A 24765-nucleotide genomic window follows, 5' to 3' on the forward strand; every position below is an offset into this window, starting at 1 on the left:
AACCCACTTGTCCAGATAATTATATCATCATCGACGACACCGACTCGGATCCCGACGAGAGTGATGATGACTTTGTTGATGAAGCTGGAGCAGATATCATGGAATCTTCATCGGAGCAGTTTTTCTAGTTGACCACCATAACAGTAGTAGAAATTCCCCCATTTAAAAATTAGTTTTAGTCCAAGCACTTTTGTAACGATAGTTAGACCGTTGTATGCCCTTGTTTGAATTGATTGGAGTGATATTGTGTGCTTTTGTCTCATGTGCATATGGGTAGTGTTATCTCACTAGACCTCATTCTATTCTTAACTCTCGTCTCTTCTATAAAACCCTCAGATGCCTCTGAGACGCGACCCCGAATTTGTTTTCCCGCCGGATATCACTCAGTTGATTCAGCAGCAGAATGCCTTGATTCAAACATTGGTACAGAACCAAGGCAACAACAACAACAACAACCCACCACCACCACCACCTGTTGACCATTTGACTCGTTTCTTAAGGCTGAATCCGCCGGTGTTTTCCAGTAGCACCGAGCCGATAGTAGCAGATGATTGGCTCCGTAAGATAGGGAGGGAGTTGATCACTGCAGGATGTACATATGGGGAAAAGGTGAAGTTTGCCGCACATCAGCTCGAAGGACCCGCAGCAGCATGGTGGGAGAATTTTACAGCCACTTACCCTATAGACACTGTCACATGGGATCAGTTTCAGCAAGCTTTCCGTACTGCCCATGTTTCAGCAGGAGCTATGGCCATGAAGAAGCGTGAGTTTCGCAACTTACGCCAAGGAGGACGGACAGTTGGCCAGTATGTGGATGACTTCAGTAAGCTAGCACGTTATGCCCCAGATGACGTTGCTACGGATGCAGCTAAGCAGGAGAAGTTTCTAGAAGGACTGAATGATGAGCTGAGCATGCAGTTGATGGTAGCCACCTTCAATAACTACCAGGAGTTAGTAGACCGTGCACTTATGATTGAAGGGAAGCAGCAGCAGATTGACAATCGCAAGAGGAAGTATGGACAGGGGAAGAACAATTCTGGAGCTCAGCAGAAACTATGCTTTACCCTGAAGTCAGGAGGGCAATTTTAGCATACTCACGGAGGAGGCAGCTCGCACAATCATAATGGCACAAGGAATGGAAACGGGAATGGAGGAAGCAATGGACAAAACCGCACCAACCCGTCAACACCATCCAAGGTAGACCTGAGCCATATCACTTGTTATAAGTGCCGTAATACTAGGCATTATGCAAATGAATGTCCAGAAGCCCAAAATGGTAATGGCAATGGAAGCTCAGGAAAGAAGCCGAACCCTTTCAACAAGGGACAGGTGAACCATGTTACCATGGAGGAGGTTGAAGCTCAGCCAGACGCAGTAATAGGTAAGTTTTTGGTTAAGACATTTACTGCAGTTGTTCTTTTTTATACTGGTGCATCGCATTCATACATATCAAGGGGATTTGTGGATAAATATAAATTACCAACCCAAGCCCTTAGGTCACCCATGCTAGTAACCTCACCCGGAGCAGAGTATATGGCTAGTATATGGTGTGATCGACTGCCGTTAAGGATTGGACACTATGTATTTCCCTCGGACCTAATAGTTCTGGAATCGCAAGGATTGGATGTGATATTAGGCATGGATTGGTTATCAAAGTACGGAGGGAATATAGATTGTGCCAGTAAGTCGATTTTGCTTACCACCCCTGAAGGAAGGAGAATCAAGTATGTATCACGGCATGAGCCGAGGAGGGCACATGTAAATTCCTTATCAGGAGTTGTGCAGGAGGAAGTACCAGTGGTAAGGGATTATCCGGACATGTTTCCGGAAGAGTTGCCAGGCATGCCGACGGACAGAGACATTGAGTTTCTGATTGAACTACTGCCAGGCACTAGGCCGATATCTAAGAGACCGTATAGGATGGCAGCCCAAGATTTGGAGGAAATTAAGAAGCAGATTAAGGAGTTGCTGGACAAAGGTTTTATTCGCCCAAGTTCTTCGCCTTGGGGATTGCCAGTACTTCTAATGGAGAAAAAGGATGGATCATTAAGAATGGTTGTTGATTATCGAGGATTGAATGAAGTGACCATTAACAACAAGTACCCGTTGCCGATGATCAACGACTTGTTTGACCAATTGCAAGGAGCTAAGGTATTTTCCAAGATCGATTTGCGATCAGGATACCATCAGTTGAAGATTCGGGAGCAGGATATACCTAAGACGGCTTTCACCACCAGGTACAGGCTGTATGAGTATACGTTATGTCATTTGGTCTGACTAACGCCCCAACCTATTTTATGAATATGATGAACAAGGTGTTTATGGAGTTTTTGGATAAGTTCGTCGTGGTATTCATTGATGATATTTTGGTTTACTCAAAGAATGAAGAGGAACATAAGGAGCACTTGCGTTTGGTACTCGAGAAGCTCAGAGAACATCAGTTGTATGCCAAGTTTAGCAAGTGTGAGTTTTGGTTGAAGGAAGTTGGATTTCTCGGACATGTTATATCCAGGGAAGGCATAGCAGTAGACCCCACTAAAGTTGCCACTGTGACAAACTGGGAAGCACCAACAACAGTTGGAGAGATCCGGAGTTTCCTTGGACTCGCAGGATACTACCGGAGATTCATTGAGAATTTCTCGAAGATTGCAAAGCCTATGACAGAATTGTTGAAGAAGGATACCAAGTTCATATGGACAGAGGAGTGTGAGGCTAGTTTCCAAGAGTTGAAGAAGCGTTTGGTTACCTCACCAGTGTTAATTCTACCAGATCAAGGCAAGGATTACGAAGTATATTGCGACGCTTCAGGCCGAGGACTTGGAGCAGTGCTTATGCAGGAGGGAAGAGTTGTTTCGTATGCTTCGCGACAGCTTAAGGCTCATGATTTAAACTATGCTACTCATGATTTGGAGTTAGCAGCCGTAGTGCACGCACTGAAAACTTGGAGACATTTTCTTATTGGGAACCACTGTGAGGTGTACATGGATCACAAGAGTTTGAAGTACATCTACACGCAGAAGGAGTTAAATCTCAGGCAGAGGAGATGGTTGGAGCTTATTAAAGATTATGATATGAGATTGCATTATCACCCCGGAAAGGCTAACGTTGTAGGAGACGCGTTGAGCCGCAAGAGCCATGTCAACACCCTAATGACCGGAGGTTTACCAAAAGAATTAGCAGAGGAATTCCGGGAGCTATGTTTGGAAATAGTTCCTAGAGCCTATGTAGCAGCGTTGGAGATTCAGTCTACTTTGGTGGATAAAATCAGAGAAGCTCAAAAGACAGATAAGTAAGTTGCTTCTATTAAGGAGAAGATGAGCAAGGGAAAAGCTAAGGGATTTCGTGAGGATGAGCACGATACCTTATGGTTTGAGGACCGCGTTTACGTGCCAAGTGATCCGGAGATTCAGGAAGTTGATTTTGCAAGAGGCACATGATTCACCGTATTCGATCCACCCCGGAAATACCAAGATGTATTTGGATTTGAAGGAAACTTTCTGGTGGACCGGAATGAAGAAGGATATTGCAGAGTATGTAGCAGTTTGTGATGTGTATTAGAGAGTGAAGGCAGAACATCAGAAGCCAGCAGGATTGTTACAGCCATTGCCAATACCCGAATGGAAGTGGGGTAAACTAGGCATGGATTTCATCACGGGATTGCCCAGGACCCGTTCAGGCTATGACTCGATTTGGGTTGTAGTCGATCGTTTGACGAAGGTAGCTCATTTCATTCCAGTAAAGACTACCTACAGCAGTGCCAAATTGGCTAAGATATACATGACCAGGATTGTATGCTTGCATGGAGTTCCGAGGAGTATCGTATCAGATAGAGGAACCCAATTCACCTCAAAGTTCTGGAAGCAGTTGCACGAAACTTTGGGAACCAGACTAGAATTTAGTACAACTTTTCATCCACAGACAGATGGACAAACCGAGAGAGTCAACCAGATTTTGGAGGATATGCTGAGAGCATGTGCCTTGGATTATGGATCAAGTTGGGATGACAACTTGCCATATGCGGAGTTTTCTTATAACAACAGCTACCAAACTAGTTTGAAGATGGCCCCTTTCGAAGCCTTGTACGGAAGGAGGTGCAGGACCCCGCTGTTGTGGTATGAGGTTGGAGACCGCCAGTTGTTTGGACCAGATTTGATTAAAGAGTCTGAACGGAAAGTAAAGTTGATTCGCGATAAGCACAAGGTAGCCCAGTCAAGGCAGAAGAGCTATGCGAATTCAAAACGCAAGGAGGCAGAATATGAAGTCGGAGACAGAGTTTATCTTCGAGTATCTCCGCTTCGAGGAGTTAAGCATTTTGGAGTTAAAGGAAAGCTAGCGCCACGTTTTGTGGGGCCATACAAAGTTTTGGAGCGCATGGGAGAAGTTGCGTACAAGTTGGAATTACCCGAGGGATTGTCAGGTGTTCACGATGTGTTCCATGTTTCATAGTTGAAGAAGTGTCACGCAGAGATGGCGGATGTACCACTAAGAGATACTGTGCCACTAGAGGCGATTCAGTTGAATAACGATCTGACCTATGAAGAGAAACCAGTTAAGATTCTGGAGTATGCCAGCCGAGTCACCCGCAGCAAGGTCATCAAGTTTTGCAAAGTTTAGTGGCGCCACCACACCGAGGAAGAAGCCACCTGGGAGCGAGAGTAAGATCTGCTCAAGGCCCACCCTCACCTATTTGCTAGCCAACCCAAATCTCGAGGGCAAGATTCATCTTAAGGGGGGTAGGTTTGTAACATACCAAATTTTCAATTTGGAATGTTATACATAGATCATCATTGCATATAATATTTTGTTGCATTATTGGCTCGATCCTAGAAATTCTACGCAACTCAAGGACCCACGGATAGAGTTGGGGATTTCGTTATTTTCATAATTGAGTTTTCTCAAATTTTGAAAATAGGATCATTTGATTTTATTTATTTTATCTTCAATTATTTCTACGATCAAAATTTCAGAGAGGGAATAAAATGACTTTCCCAAAATAAAGAAATAATGAAGATTTAATAAAAAAAATCAAATAAGATTTTATTTTGGAGTTTTTCGCCTTTTTATTTGGATCTAGGAAAAACGCGCGTTTTTCAAAATTGCATTTAGGCCCCAAATAAATGTTCATCTTGTCCGGCTTGATTTTAGAAGCCGGGGGAAATTTATTTCGGGATTTTTGGAGTCCGTTTAGTATTTCTTTCGTTTGATTTTCTGCGTGAAATTATTTAAAAAAACGCGAACCGCCTTACGGGCCGTACCCGAGCGGGACTCCGTCCGGGGGCAGCTTATATAAAGCCGCCGCCCGAGCCCCCCCAGCCCACCAGACCCCGCCGTCGGCCCACCCCGCCCCCAAACCCTAGTCGCGCTGCCGCCTCGAGCCCCACGCCGCCTCGAGCCCCGCGCCGCGCCGCCGCCGCCGGAGCCGCCGACCTCGCCGGAGCCGCCGCCGCCTTGCCGACCCGTTGGCCGAGGTTGCCTCGTAATCCATGCCGTCGGTTTAAAAAAAACGATCAGTTTTCTTCTGTTTTGTCGGTTTATTTTCTTTAGTTTCGGTTTATTTTATTAGATCGGTTTTTTCGGTTTAGGTTAAATGGCGAGCGTTCGCTCGTTCGTTCATTTTAACGAACGTGTTCGTAAGATTAGGTTTAATTAACGAACGTCCGTTCATTAATCTGTTCGTCGTTTTTCTTTTTCTCGGATTTAATCCGCGATTTTTCTGATCGCGATTTCTGATCCGATTTTCGTTTTAGTATAACTTTTCGCTCATTTATTGGAATCAGGCGATTCAAGCGCCTGGAGTTTCGTCTCGAAACCCTCTTTCCGAATAATCAACTTAAACAAGTTTTTGCTTCTGTAAAATTTGACTTAGGTCCAGATTAGTAAAATGAAGCTGTTTTCTTTCGCTGTTTGACTTCCGTTGCTTCGTTTGTTTTGATTCTTTTTGCAAACCGGAGTTCCTAAGTTGAACTTTCTGGTTAAATCTTTTATTCGAGTTTTACCTGTGCATTAGATGAGTACTTATTGTATGCTTGTTTGTTTGTCTGCGATAGAATACCCGGAGTGCGCCGCCTGTTACTTCGAGTCTCTAGGTTTCGCGGATCATGAGCAAGGCAAGTAACACTTTGATCATATCTTTTCTACTACCCAGTTTTTATGCATTAGATCAATCCTCAAACATTGCATGACTAGGATCTAATCAATATGTGGGTTGGGAAGTAGATGAGGTAGTACCTATTATCTGTTTTATTATTCAAACCTTTGGGAGTTACTTCTACGTTTGCTTATTATGCCATGCTATGCTAGTAGACGTGGATTGGGTGAGTGTATCCATGATAGATGTGAGTTTGTTAATTAATGGTTTATTTAAGTTGGCAACTTAAACACACATCTGGGTGGATTGAGGTACCTGGTTTCCAGGACTTGCCTGTTTTTCTTCGGACCGCCACCCAGGCTCAAAGGGATCATGAGATTATTCATGCTAGAAACTTCCGTGTGCAGCCACATGCAACTATGGGCTCTAGCATAGTTGATTAAGTTGTGCGAACTCTTACAGTGGTAGACTAGCAGATGTAGGGGTTGTAGGTTGGTACGGTCTACCCGTTACGTAAGGTGCAAGCGCTTCTGAAAGACTATGTCTCGGTCATCCGTTTCTCAAACACCATGTAGTGCGAGAAACCAAACGGAGGAGATCGAGTCATGTGGGGAAAAGTGCGCAAACCTCTGCAGAGTGTAACAAACTAATCATGGTTAGCCGTGTCCCCGTTTATGGACATCTTGAGTATCTAGTATTTGGATATCATGTGAATCTCATCATGTTACTTTAATTAATATTGTTGGGTTGTTAATGAGTACTTTTAATTGAGATTGAGAATGCTGTCAACCATTCTCAATGTTTAACAACCACCATGATAGTTAAATAAATTTATTCCTTTGCAGTAGGGAAAAATTGGCTTTACGCAAAACTGTAACCACAGAGCTTTCCATCAGCCAAATATGCATGTAGTATAGCTTATTCCATCATATTTCTCTATGTGTTACATTGCCAGCATATTCCATGTGCTGACACGTTTTCGGGCTGCAACGTTTCATGTTGCAGACTTTTCAGACGACGAGTAAGGTGCTTAGGTCGTGGTTCTATACTCAGTGATGCCGTTGGAGTTGATGGACTCGCTTATTCTTCAAGCCTTCCGCTGTTATCGTATTTAGATGGCCTTAAGCCATATTTATTTTAATAAGTTCTCTCTTGAGACATTCGATGTAATAAGTGTGTGATTGCTACTCTATTATAAATCCTTCAAGTACTGTGTGGTGTCAGCATTACTGATCCAGGGATGACACCTGAGCACAGAGATCAGGCTGTCTGAGGTTTGGTCGCTACAGATTCACTATTCGGTGTTATTGGTTGACTACAACCCAAAACTCATGGAGTGACTATGATATGGAAATGTATTCTCCGGCACAAATTCATAAGATGTAGTGCAATGGCATGATATCCTTGAGATACCAGGGAGATAATACTCGAAGGCATATCAAATTAAAGGTTGAAGTGGGGTGTATTGATCTATAGAAGACAAGTGCTTTTACTTGTTTGAGAAATGAAATCAAAGGAAGAAATTATGGTCGGAACCACGATTGCAAAGGATCAATTCACAGATCCAGATGATATTTTCAAGGAAATAGTTATTATTGCAAGAAGCTTCCATGATAGGATCTAAATCGTGTCCATGGGCATGAACACAAAGGTCCAAGGTCGACTCCCACTTCATCAATGCATAACCTTCCATTCACCTCTCGTATTTCAAAAATGACATTAGTTCTTGAAAGTTTTACCTAGTGCAATACCAGATAAGTATGACTCGTGAAATCTTTCGGGTTCACACGGATTAGGGAATGCATAGGTTCAACCCATCAGGGCATCTTAGGAACATATACCACAAACTTCAATAGTAATTAACACAAGCTCGATAGTAGAGCATGGGTGACAAAAGAAGGGGATACAATTTACCGAATGCATTATGTATTAGGGAAAGATCTTCTCGAGGTTTTTGTATATGAAGGACACTGTCGGATGATATTACAACAAAGGATCCGACGGTCCATAGCGGAGCTGATGTGAGTATCGGTACACAAGTAGAGGAAGAAACAATGCGAAGGTATTCTACAAATGGCGGTTTTCTATGTGAAGAGAAACAGGCAATCCAAACTTCAAATGATATAAGTGAAGCACATGAAGCATTCTATAAAGCCATACTCAAAAGATTTAAGTGAGGTGCAATGAGCATTCTATAAATCAACCAAGGACTATCTCATACCAGCATGGTGCATAAAATAAAAGTGAAAACTAAATGCAAAAGACGCTCCAAGACTTGCACATATCGCATGAACGAAACGAATCCGAAAACATACCGATACTTGTTGAAGAAAGAGGGGATGCCTTCCAGGGCATCCCCAAGCTTCGACGCTTGAGTATCCTTGAATATTTACTTGGGGTGCCATGGGCATCCCCAAGCTTGAGCTCTTGCCTTTTCTCCTTTTCCTCATATCGAGACCTCCTCGATCAAACACTTCATCCACACAAAACTTCAACAGAAAACTCGGTAAGATCCGTTAGTATAATAAAGCAAATAACTACTCTAAGTACTGTTGAAAACCAATTCATATTTTGCTTTTGTGTTGTTTCTACTGTAATATAACTTTTCCATGGCTTAATCCACTGATAGAAATTGATAGTTTCATCAAAAGAAGTAAACTATGCATCAAAAACAGAATCTGTCAAAAACAGAACAGTCTGTAAAAATCTGAACATTCACCATACTTATGGTACCCCAAAAATTCTACAAAAATTATGAAAAATAACAAATTTGTAGAGCAAGACAGTGCAAAACGAATCAGAACCATTTGACCTTCCAGTAAAAAATATAAAATCGCGCACTACAGCCAAAGTTTCTATCATGCACCGTACAAACCAACAAGCATTGTAAACATCCTAAAGACAAACCTTGGCACATTATTTTTATAATACAATGGAATTGTACAAGGGGATAATTATTTTTGATGAAAAGTTTATGTAATTAAGATTCGCAAAGTTTCCGTGAGCATGAACAAAGTTCAAGGAGCTCTCCCACTTCAACAATGCTTGTCTCTCTCACTTTCACTTTCCTTTTTGAAAAGTTTTGGGTTTCCCTCTTTATTTTTTTTTTGTTTTTAAACTATATAAAAGCACTCAACAGAAATAAATGACTCTCTAAAACTTCTGGGTTGTCTCCTTGGCAGCGCTTTTTTTAAAGCCATTAAGCTAGGCATGAAGTGCTCAAGTAATGGATCCACCCGGATCCCAAGGTATATCAAAGCCAATTTTAATTAACAATGATTTGTAATTTAGTAGTGAGCACAAAGTAACATATATCATGCAACAACGAATTCTAACTCTCTTCCTATGCATCGGCATGTCATAAAATAACAATTCATGCACACAAAGTAAAGGCCAATGCAAAGTACAAACAGTTTCTTGCAATTTCATCATATTGGAAACATAGAGAAGTGGAGATATAGTTCCTCTCTCGTAATAATTGCAAGTAGGAGCATCAAGCATATGCATATTACATTCATCAAAATCATCATGTGCAACGGTAGAAGGCAACCCATCAACATAATCCTTAATAAGGGCAAACTTCTCCGATATAGTGTAGTCGGGAGAATTCAAAAAGATAATAGGACTATCATGTGTGGGTGCAATAGCAACAATTTCATGTTTAACATAAGGAACTATAGCAAGTTCATCTCCATAGGCATAATTCATATTGTCATCTTGGCCACAAGCACAGCAAGCATCATCAAAAAGGGATATTTCAAAAGAATCAACGGGATCATAACAATCATCATAGCAATCATCCTTCGGTAAGCACGAAGGGGAATTAAACAATGTATGAGTTGAAGAGTTACTCTCATTAGAAGGTGGGCACGGGTAGCTAATCCGCGCTTCCTCCTTTTGTTCTTCGCTCTCCTCGTCATCTTTTTCATCCAATGAGCTCACAGTTTCATCAATTTCTTCTTCCATAGAATCCTGCAAAATATTAGTCTCTTCTTGGACAGCGGAGACTTTCTCAATAAATGCATCAATATCAGAATTGAATTCATAATTCTCATAACAATCTTGAAGGATAGCTAAATTTTTAGGTCTATAAACTGAATCATCAAAATCTTCAAACTCTTTAAACAAAGATTCAATTTCATAAGCACCCATAAAAGCAACAAATTCTTCTATTTATTCCACATCATAGTAATCATATATACCATTAGCATAAGAAGCTAACGTTTCATTATCATTAAATTTGCATGAAAAGGGAAGGTGTGGAGCCTTCATCCTAGAGCAACAAGTATAATCATGTCTCAAGCATAGATCCTGAGCATACCAACGCAACATATAAATTTGATCCCATAATAGTTTCCCTTTTTGTGTCAGGCAATAATCCCTAAAGTATTCACGTTGATCCAACGTGTCTCCCATAACATAATTAAATGGGGTTTTCTCGGGATTATCAAAGTAGTACATAATATCTTTCACATAATGAGCATCGAGGGTTTTAGGAGGTTCCCCATCTCCATGAGTAGCAAGTACACCTATTTTTTGGTATTTCGTGGTCCATATACATAACTAAAGATATAGAACAACTTAGAACAGCAAATAAAAATTACTTAGTGATAAAGCAAACAAGCACACACGAGAATATTCACCCCACGCTGAGACTCCCCGGCAACGGCGCCAGAAAAAGGTCTTGATAACCCACAAGTATAGGGGATCAATTGTAGCCTCTTTCGATAAGTAAGAGTGTCGAACCCAACGAGGAGCTAAAGGTAGAACAAATATTCCCTCAAGTTCTATCGACCACCGATACAACTCTACCCACGCTTGACGTTCGCTTTACCTAGAACAAGTATGAAACTAGAAGTACTTAGTAGGTGTGATAGGATAGGTTTGCAAGATAATAAAGAACACGTAAATAAAAAGTAGGGGCTGTTTAGATAAGAAGCAATAAAGTAAATATAGCGAGTGTGGAAAAGTGGTGGTAGGAGTTGTGAAATTCTCCCTAAGCAATTGACTACTTTACTAGACCGATAGCAAGTTTTATGTGGGAGAGGCATAAGCTAACATACTTTCTCTTCTTGGATCATATGCACTTATCATTGGAACTCTAGCAAGCATTCGCAACTTCTAAAGATCATTAAGGTAAAACCCAACCATAGCATTAAAACATCAAGTCCCCTTTATCCCATACGCCACAACCCCCTTACTCGGGTTTATGCTTCTGTCACTCAAGCAACCCACGATATGCGAATCATGAACATATTGCAACACCCTACAGCGGGAATCCCTCATGCTTTCACAACACAGAGGGAGCAATAGGACAGCAACATAACCACAAGCAAATTAAACCAATCATCGGTAGGACAACAAAAATCTACTCAGACATCATAGGATGGCAACACATCATAGGATAATAATATGAAGCATAAATCACCATGTTCTAGTAGAGGGTATAGCGGGTTGCGGGAGAGTGGACCGCTAAATATAGATGGGGAAAGGTGATGGAGATGTTGGTGAAGATGGCGGAGGTGTTGGTGCAGATCGCGGTGATGATGATGGCCCCCGGCGGCATTTCGGCGCCACCGGAAGCAAGGGGGAGAGAGCTGTGACGCCCGGATAATCAAGCTACAGTAACCTCTGCTAATGGTGCCACGTCACCACTCTTACTGTTGTAAATCTCACGATGATTCAATCTCGTTCGAATTCAAGGTTCAAAATCACGTCAAACGGTAAAGTTTTCAAACATTAAAATTAAAATGTTCTAGAGGTGGCAAATAATGCTTAGGTAATTATGCTGGAGGATCACATTTTTATAAAATAATTAAAAGCACTAAACTAAATAAAACAGTGGCTTAAACAAATAATTAAATGCATTTTATAATTATTAAAACATTAAACTATTTTATTAGGTAGGAGAAATTCATGTGGCAATAGAGTATTTATAAATACTAATTTAGGGGCTAGTGGTATATTTTATAAAACTAAAAATAAAGTAAAACTAATATGAAAACAGGAACTATAAAAAAGAAAAACAACAAGAAAAGAAAACAGAAACCCCCCCTTCCCCAGTGGGCTTTGTGGCCCAGCCGGCCAACCTGGCCACCAGTTAGGCCGGCCCATTCCCAGCACCCCTCCCTGGCCTATATGGCCCGACTCCCTCGACGAAACCCTAACCCCCTCCTCCACTCACCCGCACGATCCCCACCTCTCCTCTCGCCCCCACTCTCCCCCCCCCCGATCCAATCGGGATCGGGCCCGAACCCATCGCCGCCTGCCCATCGCCCCTGGCGCACGCCCCCGACGTCGCCCGATCCCACGACCCCGTTCCTCCCTCTCCCCCGACCTAGATCGAGGGGCAACGACGCCCCTCGCCCCGAGCACCATCGCCGGTCGCCGCCCGGTGGCTTCACCGGCCGAGGCCACCTCGCCACCGCCCGTCATCGCCCCTCCTTCTCCTCCCGTCCATGTGCCGCCCCGGCCCCTCCACCCCCGATCTGGAGCGGGGGCTCAACCCCGCGACGCCCCGAGCCCCGATGCCGCGCCGTCGCCACCGCCGCCACCCGAGGACCGCTCCGCCGCGTCGACAACGCCGCGCTCCTCCGTCCTCACCACTGCCCCGTCGTCTTCGACTGCACGCCGCCACGCCGCACGTCGTCCTCGACCTCCACCGAGCCCATTGCCATGAACCCTACGTCGCCCCGTGAGCTTCCACCTCCTCCTCTCTTCCTCGCGCGCACGCGCCCACGCCATGGCCTTCTTCCCCCGGCTCCGCTGGCGCCGCCGTGGCCTCGCCTCGCCCGTCGCGCGTCCCCTACGCGCGCTTGTGCCTCCCCTCCCCCCCCCCCCCCGCATAGGCCCCGCGGGCGCTGCCCCGCCTCGCCGGTGTTGCTGCGGCTTCCCCGCCGGCGACCGGACTGGCCCCGCCGCGCCGCTGGTCTCACCCGAGGCCAGCGCCCGGGTTGGCCCCTGTCGGGCGCCCCCGCGCCCGAAGCCATTAGCGCCCGAGTACCCGTTAGGCCCCATGGCCCTATGACACATGGGCCCCGCCCTAGAACGAAAATAAAAAAAAGGAAATAAAAAAATAATAAAATAAATAAATAGATAATAATTATTAAATTAATTAATTAATTAACGAATTAATTAAGTTAATTAATCACAATTAGATTAACCTAATTAACTGTTAGTTAATTAATCAAGCAATGACAGTGGGGCCCACCCCCCAAATTAATTATGATTAGTTTAATTAATCTGTTAAATAAAATGTGTCACTGACCAGTGGGACCCACTGGTCAGGTTGACCAGTCAACTCTGTTGACTGCTGACATCAGCATGACATCATGCTGATGTCATTAATCTATTTTCTTGAATTAATTTAAATAATTAATTAAATTCCAGAAATTAATAAAATCTTTAGAAAATCATATCTTTTAATCCGTAATACGGATTAAGATATTTTCAACATCAAAGTTGCTCAGAACGACGAGACGAATCCGGATACGCAGTCCGTTCGTCCGCCACACACCCCTAACCTATCGAACCCGCAACTTTCCCCCTCCGGCTCCTCTGCCCGAAAACACGAAACACCGGGGATATTTTCCCGAATGTTTCCCCCCTTAACCGGTACCACCTCATACCACGCTAGGGCACGCCTAGCATCGTTACTTGTCTTGTCATGCATCGATATGCATCTGTTTACATGGTATTCATTGTTTCTTCCCCCCTCTTCTCTCCGGTAGACTACGAGACCGACGCTGCTGCTGCCCAGTTCGACTACGAAGTTGACGACCCCTCTCTCTTGCTAGAGCAACCAGGCAAGCCCCCCCCCTTGATCACCAGATATCGCCTATTCTACTCTATACTGCTTGCATTAGAGTAGTGTAGCATGTTACTGTTTTCAGTTAATCCTATACTGCTGCATGGCCTGTCCTTGCTACTACTGTTGTTACCTTTATCTGCTATCCTACTGCTTAGTATAGGATGCTAGTGTTCCATCAGTGGCCCTACATTCTTGTCCGTCTGCCATGCTATACTACTGGGCTGTGATCACTTCGGGAGGTGATCACGGGCATATACTATATACTTTACACTGTTACATTACCTGTGATACTGTTCGGAGATGGGGGGCTGAAAGGACAGGTGGCTCCATCCCGGTAGAGGTGGGCCTGGGTTCCCGACGGCCCCCGACTGTTACTTGTGGCGGAGCGACAGGGCAGGTTGAGACCACCTAGGAGAGAGGTGGGCCTGGCCCTGTTCGGTGTTCGCGGATACTTAACACGCTTAACGAGATCTTGGTATTTGATCTGAGTCGGCTACGAGCCTATACGCACTAACCATCTACGTGGGAGTAGTTATGGGTATCCCGGCGTCGTGGTATCAGCCGAAGCACTTCAGACGTCAGCGACGGAGCGGCGCGCGCCGAATTGGACTGGAACGCCACTAGGCTAGGTCTGCTTTCGGCCGCCCTCGCAACGTGCAGGTGTGCTATGGGCGATGGGCCCAGACCCCTGTGCGCTTAGGTTTAGACCGGCGTGCTGGCCTCTCTGTTGTGCCTAGGTGGGGCTGCGACGTGTTGATCTTCCGAGGCCGGGCATGACCCAGGAAAGTGTGTCCGGCCAAATGGGATCGAGCGTGTTGGGTCATGTGGTGCACCCCTGCAGGGAAGTTAATCTATTCGAATAGCCGTGATCTTCGGTAACAGGACGACTTGGAGTTGTACCTTGACCTTATGACAACTAGAACCGGATACTTAATAAAACACACCCTTCCAAGTTCCACAGACAACCCGGTGATCGCTTTTCCGCAGGGCGACGAGGAGAGGATCGCCGGGTAGGATTATGCTATGAGATGCTATTTGGAGATGTTACTTGGAGATGCTACTTGGAGGACCTCAATCTACTCTCTTCTACATGCTGCAAGACGGAGGCTGCCAGAAGCGTAGTCTTCGACAGGATTAGCTATCCCCCTCTTATTCTGGCATTCTGCAGTTCAGTCCACCGATATGGCCCTTTACACATATACCCATGCATATGTAGTGTAGCTCCTTGCTTGCGAGTACTTTGGATGAGTACTCACGGTTGCTTTTCTCCCTCTTTTCCCCTTTCCCTTCTTCCTGGTTGTCGCAACCAGATGCTGGAGCCCTGGAGCCAGACGCCACCGTCGACGATGATCCTACTACACTGGAGGTGCCTACTACTACGTGCAGGCTGCTGACGACGACCAGGAGTAGTTAGGAGGATCCCAGGCAGGAGGCCTGCGCCTCTTTCGATCTGTATCCCAGTTTGTGCTAGCCTTCTTAAGGCAACTTGTTTAACTTATGTCTGTACTCAGATATTGTTGCTTCCGCTGACTCGTCTATGATCGAGCACTTGTATTCGAGCCCTCGAGGCCCCTGGCTTGTATTATGATGCTTGTATGACTTATTTTATTTGTAGAGTTGTGTTGTGATATCTTCCCGTGAGTCCCTGATCTTGATCGTACACATTTGCGTGCATGATTAGTGTACGATTGAATCGGGGGCGTCACAAGTTGGTATCAGAGCCGACTGCCTGTAGGAATCCCCTTTCCAACTCCTTGGCCGAAGTCGAGTCTAGTCGTTGAAAAACTTTTACTAACATGGCTGTGCGGCCCATGGGCCCACGTCGCCATTGGGTGGTATTAGGATCTTTTACTCCTCGATCTTTACTCTGGGATTCTGAACTCTCTTCTATTCGGGTTAAACGATTTTGCTAAAAACAAAACTAACTTTAGGTTCTCGCAAGTACTTTCTCCCGGAGAGCCCCTCACTTCAGATGACCGTCTGCTAACCAGAAGATTCCGAAGATACTCTACGATGTGCTCTCGAGACTATGTGCCATCGCTTTTGCAATTCACTTCCATCGATAAATCCCTCTGGATAACTACTTACACCTATTGTTCATATTGTCATCCCCAGTTGCTCTTGTTATTACAAGATGTCCTGAAATACTCTTCGTTATTCCGAGAATTCTTTACGCTTACTGCCCTGCAGTTCCTTGCTGCATGAATACCCCTACGGATAATTACTCGCGCTTGCCGAGTATCCGCTCATCCCCAGTTGTTCATGTGTTTCACAAAAGTCTTTAAAATAATATTCGATCTTCCTAAAATCCTCTGGAGCCTTTGGCTCTTGAAATTCTTGCTTGCTTGCATTATGGTTAATCCCATAAGTCTCGTAGTCTTAATGACATTCCTTGTCATTATCATTTTGTGTCCGTTGACTCAATATGTTTGCGAATACACGCAATCATCATTGATCCTTATAAATTAATTTTCCGGCTGAGCTGCCATCCTTTTAACTGGAATTGGTTCTCGACCAATCCAATTGTCTTTGATTGTACCCTAAGGCTATTCAACTTATCCACCCCTAATTAGAGCATTGCTTCTGATCCCTTGATTTGGAAATCATAATTCCTTTGCATTTGACAATTGAGTTAGTCCGTTGTTTCTATAATTTGCTTCCTCTAGTTGAGTACCGATGCTCACGTCAGATCCCTTGTGGACCACCAGATCCTTTGTTGGATTTTATCTGACAACGCCCTTCATATTCAATAACCTTGTGAGCCTTTCCTCGGATACATAATGCCTTTGGTAAATTGTGTCGTCTGCTTTCTCAACCATGCTTTGCCTTTGAGCTTGAGTTATTTACTTCTAAAGATTCTGGTATATGATTCTAAGATGCCCAGATGGGTTGAACCTATGCCTTCCTTAATATGTGTGAACTCGAAAGTTTTCACGAGTCGTACTCTTCTGGTATTTTGCCAGATAAGATTTCAACGCTATAACTTCATCGAAAGCGAGAAGTGAATGAAAGGGTATGCATTGGAGAAGTGGGAGTCGACCTTGAACTTGTGTTCATGCCCATGGACGCGATATATATCCTATCATTAAAGCTTCTTGTAACAATAACTATTTCCTTGATAACTAACCTATGGTATCTGTGAATTGATCCCTTGCAACCGTGGTTCCGACCATGATTGTTCTTCTTTGATCTCATTTCTCGGACAAGTTAAAACAATTGTCTTCTATGGATCAATACACAAGTCCAACCTTTACTTTGATCTTGTGTCGAGTATTACCCCCCGGGTATCTCGAGATTATCATGGAACTGCATAACTTTTTATGAGTTCTTCATCAAGTGCTACCTTCCCACTGATTCCAATTTTCCGCGGGCTCTGTGTTACTGAACACTCAAAGACACCGATAACTGAACCGAGACCGCTCTACGGTTCAACAACTCTTCAGTAAGCTTCTATAAGTACGAGTTTGTACCCGATCACGCCATTCCTAGCCTGTTTGGCTATATCATTATCGTGACGATTCTAACGGTGCTACCTGGTCCTTATTCTCGGAGCACCAATTTTCGACGATGAACTAACCTTACGTCGATTTTCCTTGTCATACCTTTTCACCTACAACAACAAGCTTGAGTTTGAGTTGGTGTCGTAACTGTGGTTCCAATAACCTCTTGCTTCATCATTCCTTTGACTTGATGTCGTCGCTGATTGACTACATCTGCATGAAATCTCTCGACAATTGTGTCGTGATCATCATCAACCTTATGAGCTCTTCCAGGAATTCAATTGAATTCATGATGGGTAATACCATCCTTGCCCCTCGACGATTCCTGTTCTCATCGACCACTTTATTGCCTTTCGTTCAACACAACTTGTTCGTGTTTTGTGTAAACCTTGAGATCACTGCTACCCAGCAGTTGATCTTCCTTACCTCGGAAGTATTACCATCTCTTTTTGTCAAAAATGTGGTGAGAATTTCACCACCTCTTAATAATTCTTGATATCATAATACTTCTTGCCATCTTCGTTCATTCCTTGGTCCCCGTATTGTTTTCAACCGGAATACCGATAATGGAGCTATGACGTGTGAATTCAAAACTTGTAGCAACCCTATTACTTTGAAGTGAATGGGCGATAGTTCATTCTAAGTCCTTCGCTAATTGAATCACCATTCTGACATTGGTCGTGCAACCCAACCCATATTTCGGGCGCACCTTTCAACCAATGTTTAAATTGTGTATGTTTTCCTCGAGCATACTTCCTTATATCATTTGATCTGACAAATGTTATCTCCTTGTTCACTTAATGGTAGAAATCCATCTTTTGGGAATCTCGGTGAATTGCCGTTGAGTTCACCAGACACCTCCTTGTCCTCTCCTTGGGTTAATGATGAACTCTTGTTAACGGAAATCACTTCATAGTTCATTTCTCGAGAATCTTACAGTGTCATCCCGTCAAATTGTGTCGCACCTTTTCTTCTCAAGCATCCTGAGTCTGAGGTATTATGACACCAACTGGATATGAATCTCGGTCAGATATGATGGTTGGGACAACTTTCCAAGGGTTATGATGTTGATCCTTTGATGACCCGGTAACTTGATGTCATGCCTAGCACCCCCCGGCTGGAGGACCTATCATTATAATTTCTTTTGCAAGATAACCATTCTTCCTGGAGGAAATTGTAAGACTTATCCTACAAGTTGTTCCTAATGGATCCTTCCGATATCCAAAGTCTGGCCCTTGATTGAAACACCATATCATTGCTACCTGAAGCATGTCTGTGGTACCCCGATTTTCAACAAGAACATTTGAAGCCCAATGATAAATGTTTCCTGCTCAATTATCCAAACACCGCTGTATGGGTAATATCATGAAATTTCTCTCCCCTACCTAAGGAGTTTTCTACCTGATATCCTGTCATGGATATCATGCTCTGCTTGTCCTTGGGAAGGATATACCCCTGATATACGTGTTTAAGCACATTTTCCTTCGCGTTGTTTTGTTCAAACTTACTTGTAAACTACTTAACCGAGCAGTGGTAATCCCCTGCTTAGGTAAACACCTCGGTGTACCTTCCTGTCTGGTGTAACCCTGTTTCTAGTGTTGATGACATTTCGGTAGCCACCGACGGACGGGAACTTTGCCTATTGGTCCGCCTCGTTCAACGAGCAGGAAAGTGGTTCTCTTCGTCCCTCGCCCTTGGTATCGACGTTGTCGCCGACATAATCGACAGGCTACCCCCCCTGACATGCCTAGCTTGCATAATCACGCAAGACGTCTCCGCCCTTCCTACTTCTAACCCACATGGTGGGCCCACAACCCACAGGTCCACTGGATCGAAACCTGACTCTCCTGTACGACCCTGTTTCTAGTGGTTATTCCCCCACGCTTGGTTTCGTATTTAATTCATGGGCCACCTTCCTAGTGCTCTATTATGGTATCAGACGCAATATTTACTGTCGCTACTCTGAACCCCTTTCTCACTCTGGTTCGGACTTCGAGCAACCACCTATCCGCTTGGAACCTCTTATTGTACCTTCGTACCTTACTCTCGATGTATTTTATATGTTCAACTCGAGAGATAATCTTATGCTCATTCATGGGTTAACCCCAGATTGTTTCCCTCATAAGCATTATGTCGTAGCCGAGCTGCCCCTTACCTATTCGTAAGTACGATGGAGATCCTGAAGATAGGATGCTGACTTCATCATGATGACTGGAAGAAGAGTAATGAAGACATCAATGTAATGGATCGATCTATTCGAGAAGAGCAACCAAGACCGAGAAGATTCGTTAGAGTTTCGTAACCAGATCTCCCCCTTACTCTCCCTCTTAAATCTCGGGACGAGATTTCTTGTAGTAGAGGAGAATTGTGACGCCCGGATAATCAAGCTACAGTAACCTCTGCTAATGGTGCCACGTCACCACTCTTACTGTTGTAAATCTCACGATGATTCAATCTCGTTCGAATTCAAGGTTCAAAATCAAGTCAAACGGTAAAGTTTTCAAACATTAAAATTAAAATGTTCTAGAGGTGGCAAATAATGCTTAGGTAATTATGGTGGAGGATCACATTTTTATAAAATAATTAAAAGCACTAAACTAAATAAAACAGTGGCTTAAACAAATAATTAAGTGCATTTTATAATTATTAAAACATTAAACTATTTTATTAGGTAGGAGAAATTCATGTGGCAATAGAGTATTTATAAATACTAATTTAGGGGCTAGTGGTATATTTTATAAAACTAAAAATAAAGTAAAACTAATATGAAAACAGGAACTATAAAAAAGAAAAACAACAAGAAAAGAAAACAGAAACCCCCCCTTCCCCAGTGGGCTTCGTGGCCCAGCCGGCCAACCTGGCCACCAGTTAGGCCGGCCCATTCCCAGCACCCCTCCCTGGCCTATATGGCCCGACTCCCTCGATGAAACCCTAACCCCCTCCTCCACTCACCCGCACGATCCCCACCTCTCCTCTCGCCCCCACTCTCCCCCCCGATCCAATCGGGATCGGGCCCGAACCCATCGCCGCCTGCCCATCGCCCCTGGCGCACGCCCCCGACGTCGCCCGATCCCACGACCCCGTTCCTCCCTCTCCCCCGACCTAGATCGAGGGGCAACGACGCCCCTCGCCCCGAGCACCATCGCCGGTCGCCGCCCGGTGGCTTCACCGGCCGAGGCCACCTCGCCACCGCCCGTCATCGCCCCTCCTTCTCCTCCCGTCCATGTGCCGCCCCGGCCCCTCCACCCCCGATCTGGAGCGGGGGCTCAACCCCGCGACGCCTCGAGCCCCGATGCCGCGCCGTCGCCACCGCCGCCACCCGAGGACCGCTCCGCCGCGTCGACAACGCCGCGCTCCTCCGTCCTCGCCACTGCCCCGTCGTCTTCGACTGCACGCCGCCACGCCGCACATCGTCCTCGACCTCCACCGAGCCCATTGCCATGAACCCTACGTCGCCCCGTGAGCTTCCACCTCCTCCTCTCTTCCTCGCGCGCACGCGCCCACGCCATGGCCTTCTTCCCCCGGCTCCGCTGGCGCCGCTGTGGCCTCGCCTCGCCCGTCGCGCGTCCCCTATGCGCGCTTGTGCCTCCCCTTCCCCCCCCCCCCCCGCATAGGCCCCGCGGGCGCTGCCCCGCCTCGCCGGTGTTGCTGCGGCTTCCCCGCCGGCGACCGGACTGGCCCCGCCGCGCCGCTGGTCTCACCCGAGGCCAGCGCCCGGGTTGGCCCTTGTCGGGCGCCCCCGCGCCCGAAGCCATTAGCGCCCGAGTACCCGTTAGGCCCCATGGCCCTATGACACATGGGCCCCGCCCTAGAACGAAAATAAAAAAAGGAAATAAAAAAATAATAAAATAAATAAATAGATAATAATTATTAAATTAATTAATTAATTAACGAATTAATTAAGTTAATTAATCACAATTAGATTAACCTAATTAACTGTTAGTTAATTAATCAAGCAATGACAGTGGGGCCCACCCCCCAAATTAATTATGATTAGTTTAATTAATCTGTTAAATAAAATGTGTCACTGACCAGTGGGACCCACTGGTCAGGTTGACCAGTCAACTCTGTTGACTGCTGACATCAGCATGACATCATGCTGATGTCATTAATCTATTTTCTTGAATTAATTTAAATAATTAATTAAATTCCAGAAATTAATAAAATCTTTAGAAAATCATATCTTTTAATCCGTAATTCGGATCAAAATATTTTCAACATCAAAGTTGCTCAGAACGACGAGACGATTCCGGATACGCAGTCCGTTCGTCCGCCACACCCCTCTAACCTATCGAACCCGCAACTTTCCCCCTCCGGCTCCTCTGCCCGAAAACACGAAACACCGGGAATACTTTCCCGGATGTTTTCCCCCCTTCACCGGTATCACCTACTACCGCGTTAGGGCACACCGAACACCGCGTATTGCCTTGTTATATTTTGTGATGCTTTGTTTGCTCTGTATTCATTATTTCTTCCCCCTCTTCTCTCCGGTAGACTACGAGACCGACGCTGATGCCACCGAGTACGACTACGTCACCGACGACCCCTCCTTGTCTGAGCAACCAGGCAAGCCCCCCCCCTTGATCACCAGATATCGCCTATTCTCCTCTATACTACTTGCATTAGAGTAGTGTAGCATGTTACTGCTTTCGTTAATCCTATTCTGATGCATAGCCTGACATTGTCGCTACATCTGTTGATACCTTACCTGCAATCCTAAATGCTTAGTATAGGATGCTAGTTTATCATCATTGGCCCTACATTCTTGTCAGTCTGCCTTGCTATACTATCGGGCCGTGATCACTTGGGAGGTGATCACGGGTATATACTATACATACATATATACTATACAGATGGTGACTAAAGTCGGGTCAGCTCATTGAGTACCCGCAAGTGATTCTGACGAGGGGGCTGAAAGGACAGGTGGCTCCATCCCGGTAGAGGTGGGCCTGGGTTCCCGACGGCCCTCGACTGTTACTTTGTGGCGGAGCGACAGGGCAGGTTGAGACCACCTAGGAGACAGGTGGGCCTGGCCCTGTTCGGCGTTCGCGGATACTTAACACGCTTAACGAGATCTTGGTATTTGATCTGAGTCGGCTACGAGCCTATACGCACTAACCATCTACGTGGGAGTAGTTATGGGTATCCCGACGTCGTGGTATCAGCCGAAGCACTTCAGACGTCAGCGACGGAGCGGCGCGCGCCGAATTGGACTGGAACGCCACTAGGCTAGGTCTGCTTTCGGCCGCCCTCGCAACGTGCAGGTGTGCTATGGGCGATGGGCCCAGACCCCTGTGCGCTTAGGTTTAGACCGGCGTGCTGGCCTCTCTGTTGTGCCTAGGTGGGGCTGCGACGTGTTGATCTTCCGAGGCCGGGCATGACCCAGGAAAGTGTGTCCGGCCAAATGGGATCGAGCGTGTTGGGTTATGTGGTGCACCCCTGCAGGGAAGTTAATCTATTCGAATAGCCGTGATCTTCGGTAACAGGACGACTTGGAGTTGTACCTTGACCTTATGACAACTAGAACCGGATACTTAATAAAACACACCCTTCCAAGTTCCACAGACAACCCGGTGATCGCTTTTCCGCAGGGCGACGAGGAGAGGATCGCCGGGTAGGATTATGCTATGAGATGCTATTTGGAGATGTTACTTGGAGATGCTACTTGGAGGACCTCAATCTACTCTCTTCTACATGCTGCAAGACGGAGGCTGCCAGAAGCATAGTCTTCGACAGGATTAGCTATCCCCCTCTTATTCTGGCATTCTGCAGTTCAGTCCACTGATATGGCCTCTTTACACATATACCCATGCATATGTAGTGTAGCTCCTTGCTTGCGAGTACTTTGGATGAGTACTCACGGTTGCTTTCTCCCCTCTTTTTCCCCTTTCCTTTCTTTCTGGTTGTCGCAACCAGATGCTGGAGTCCAGGAGCCAGGAGCCAGCGTCGACGACGACTACTACATTGGAGGTGCCTACTACTACGTGCAGGCTGACGACGACGACCAGGAGTAGTTAGGAGGATCCCAGGCAGGAGGCCTGCGCCTCTTTCGATCTGTATCCCAGTTTGTGCTAGCCTTCTTAAGGCCAGCTTGTTTAACTTATGTCTGTACTCAGATATTGTTGCTTCCGCTGACTCGTCTATGATCGAGCACTTGTATTCGAGCCCTCGAGGCCCCTGGCTTGTATTATGATGCTTGTATGACTTATTTTATTTGTAGAGTTGTGTTGTGATATCTTCCCGTGAGTCCCTGATCTTGATCGTACACATTTGTGTGCATGATTAGTGTACGATTGAATCGGGGGCGTCACAAGAGCCCCCCTTCTTCTTCTTCTTCCTTGACCTCCTCCCTAGATGGGAGAAGGGTTTCCCCTCTGGTCCTTGACTCCCATGTCGTGGGAGGGGCGAGAGCCCCTCCGAGATTGGATCTGTCTCTCTGTCTCTCTCTATTTCTGCATTCCTAGATTCTGCCCTTTCACCGTTTCTTTTATATCCGGAGATCCATAACTCCGATTGGGTTGAAACCTTCGCCCAGATTTTTCTGCGAAAATTAGCTTTCTTGTGGCAAAAGAAGATTGTAAACCGCCTTACGGGGTGCCCACGAGGGTCAGGGGCGCGCCTGCCCCCTAGGGCGCGCCCCCTGCCTCGTGGCCCCCTCGGGCACCGTCTTGCGTTGATTCTTCTTCCCAAAAATGATAAATATTCCAAAAATATTTTCCGTCCGTTTTTATCCCGTTGGACTCCGTTTGATATGGGGTTTCTGCGAAACATAAAACATGCAACAAACAAGAACTGGCACTGGGCACTGGATCAATATGTTAGTCCCAAAAATAGTATAAAAAGTTGCCAAAAGTATATGGAAGTTGAATAATATTGGCATGCAACAATCAAAAATTATAGATACGACGGAGACGTATCAGTGTTGCTCACATGACGATGTGAACTATGGGTGTTAATCACATGATGATGTGAACTATTGGCGTTAAATCACATGGCAATGTGAACTAGATTATTGACTCTAGTGCAAGTGGGAGACTGAAGGAAATATGCCCTAGAGGCTATAATAAACTTTATATTTTATATTTCCTTATTTCATGATAAATGTTTATTATTCATGCTAGAATTGTATTAACAGGAAACTTGATGCATGTGTGGATACATAGACAAAATACCGTGTCTCTAGTAAGCCTCTACTAGACTAGCTCGTTGATCAAAGATGGTTAAGTTTCCTAACCATAGACATGTGTTGTCATTTGATAAACAAGATCACATCATTAGGAGAATGATGTGATGGACAAGACCCATTCATTAGCTTAGCATTGTGATCGTTCAGTTTTATTGCTATTGCTTTCTTCATGTCAAATACA

Source organism: Triticum aestivum, chromosome 5B (genome assembly GCF_018294505.1).
Source record: "Triticum aestivum cultivar Chinese Spring chromosome 5B, IWGSC CS RefSeq v2.1, whole genome shotgun sequence".
NCBI lineage: Eukaryota > Viridiplantae > Streptophyta > Magnoliopsida > Poales > Poaceae > Triticum > Triticum aestivum.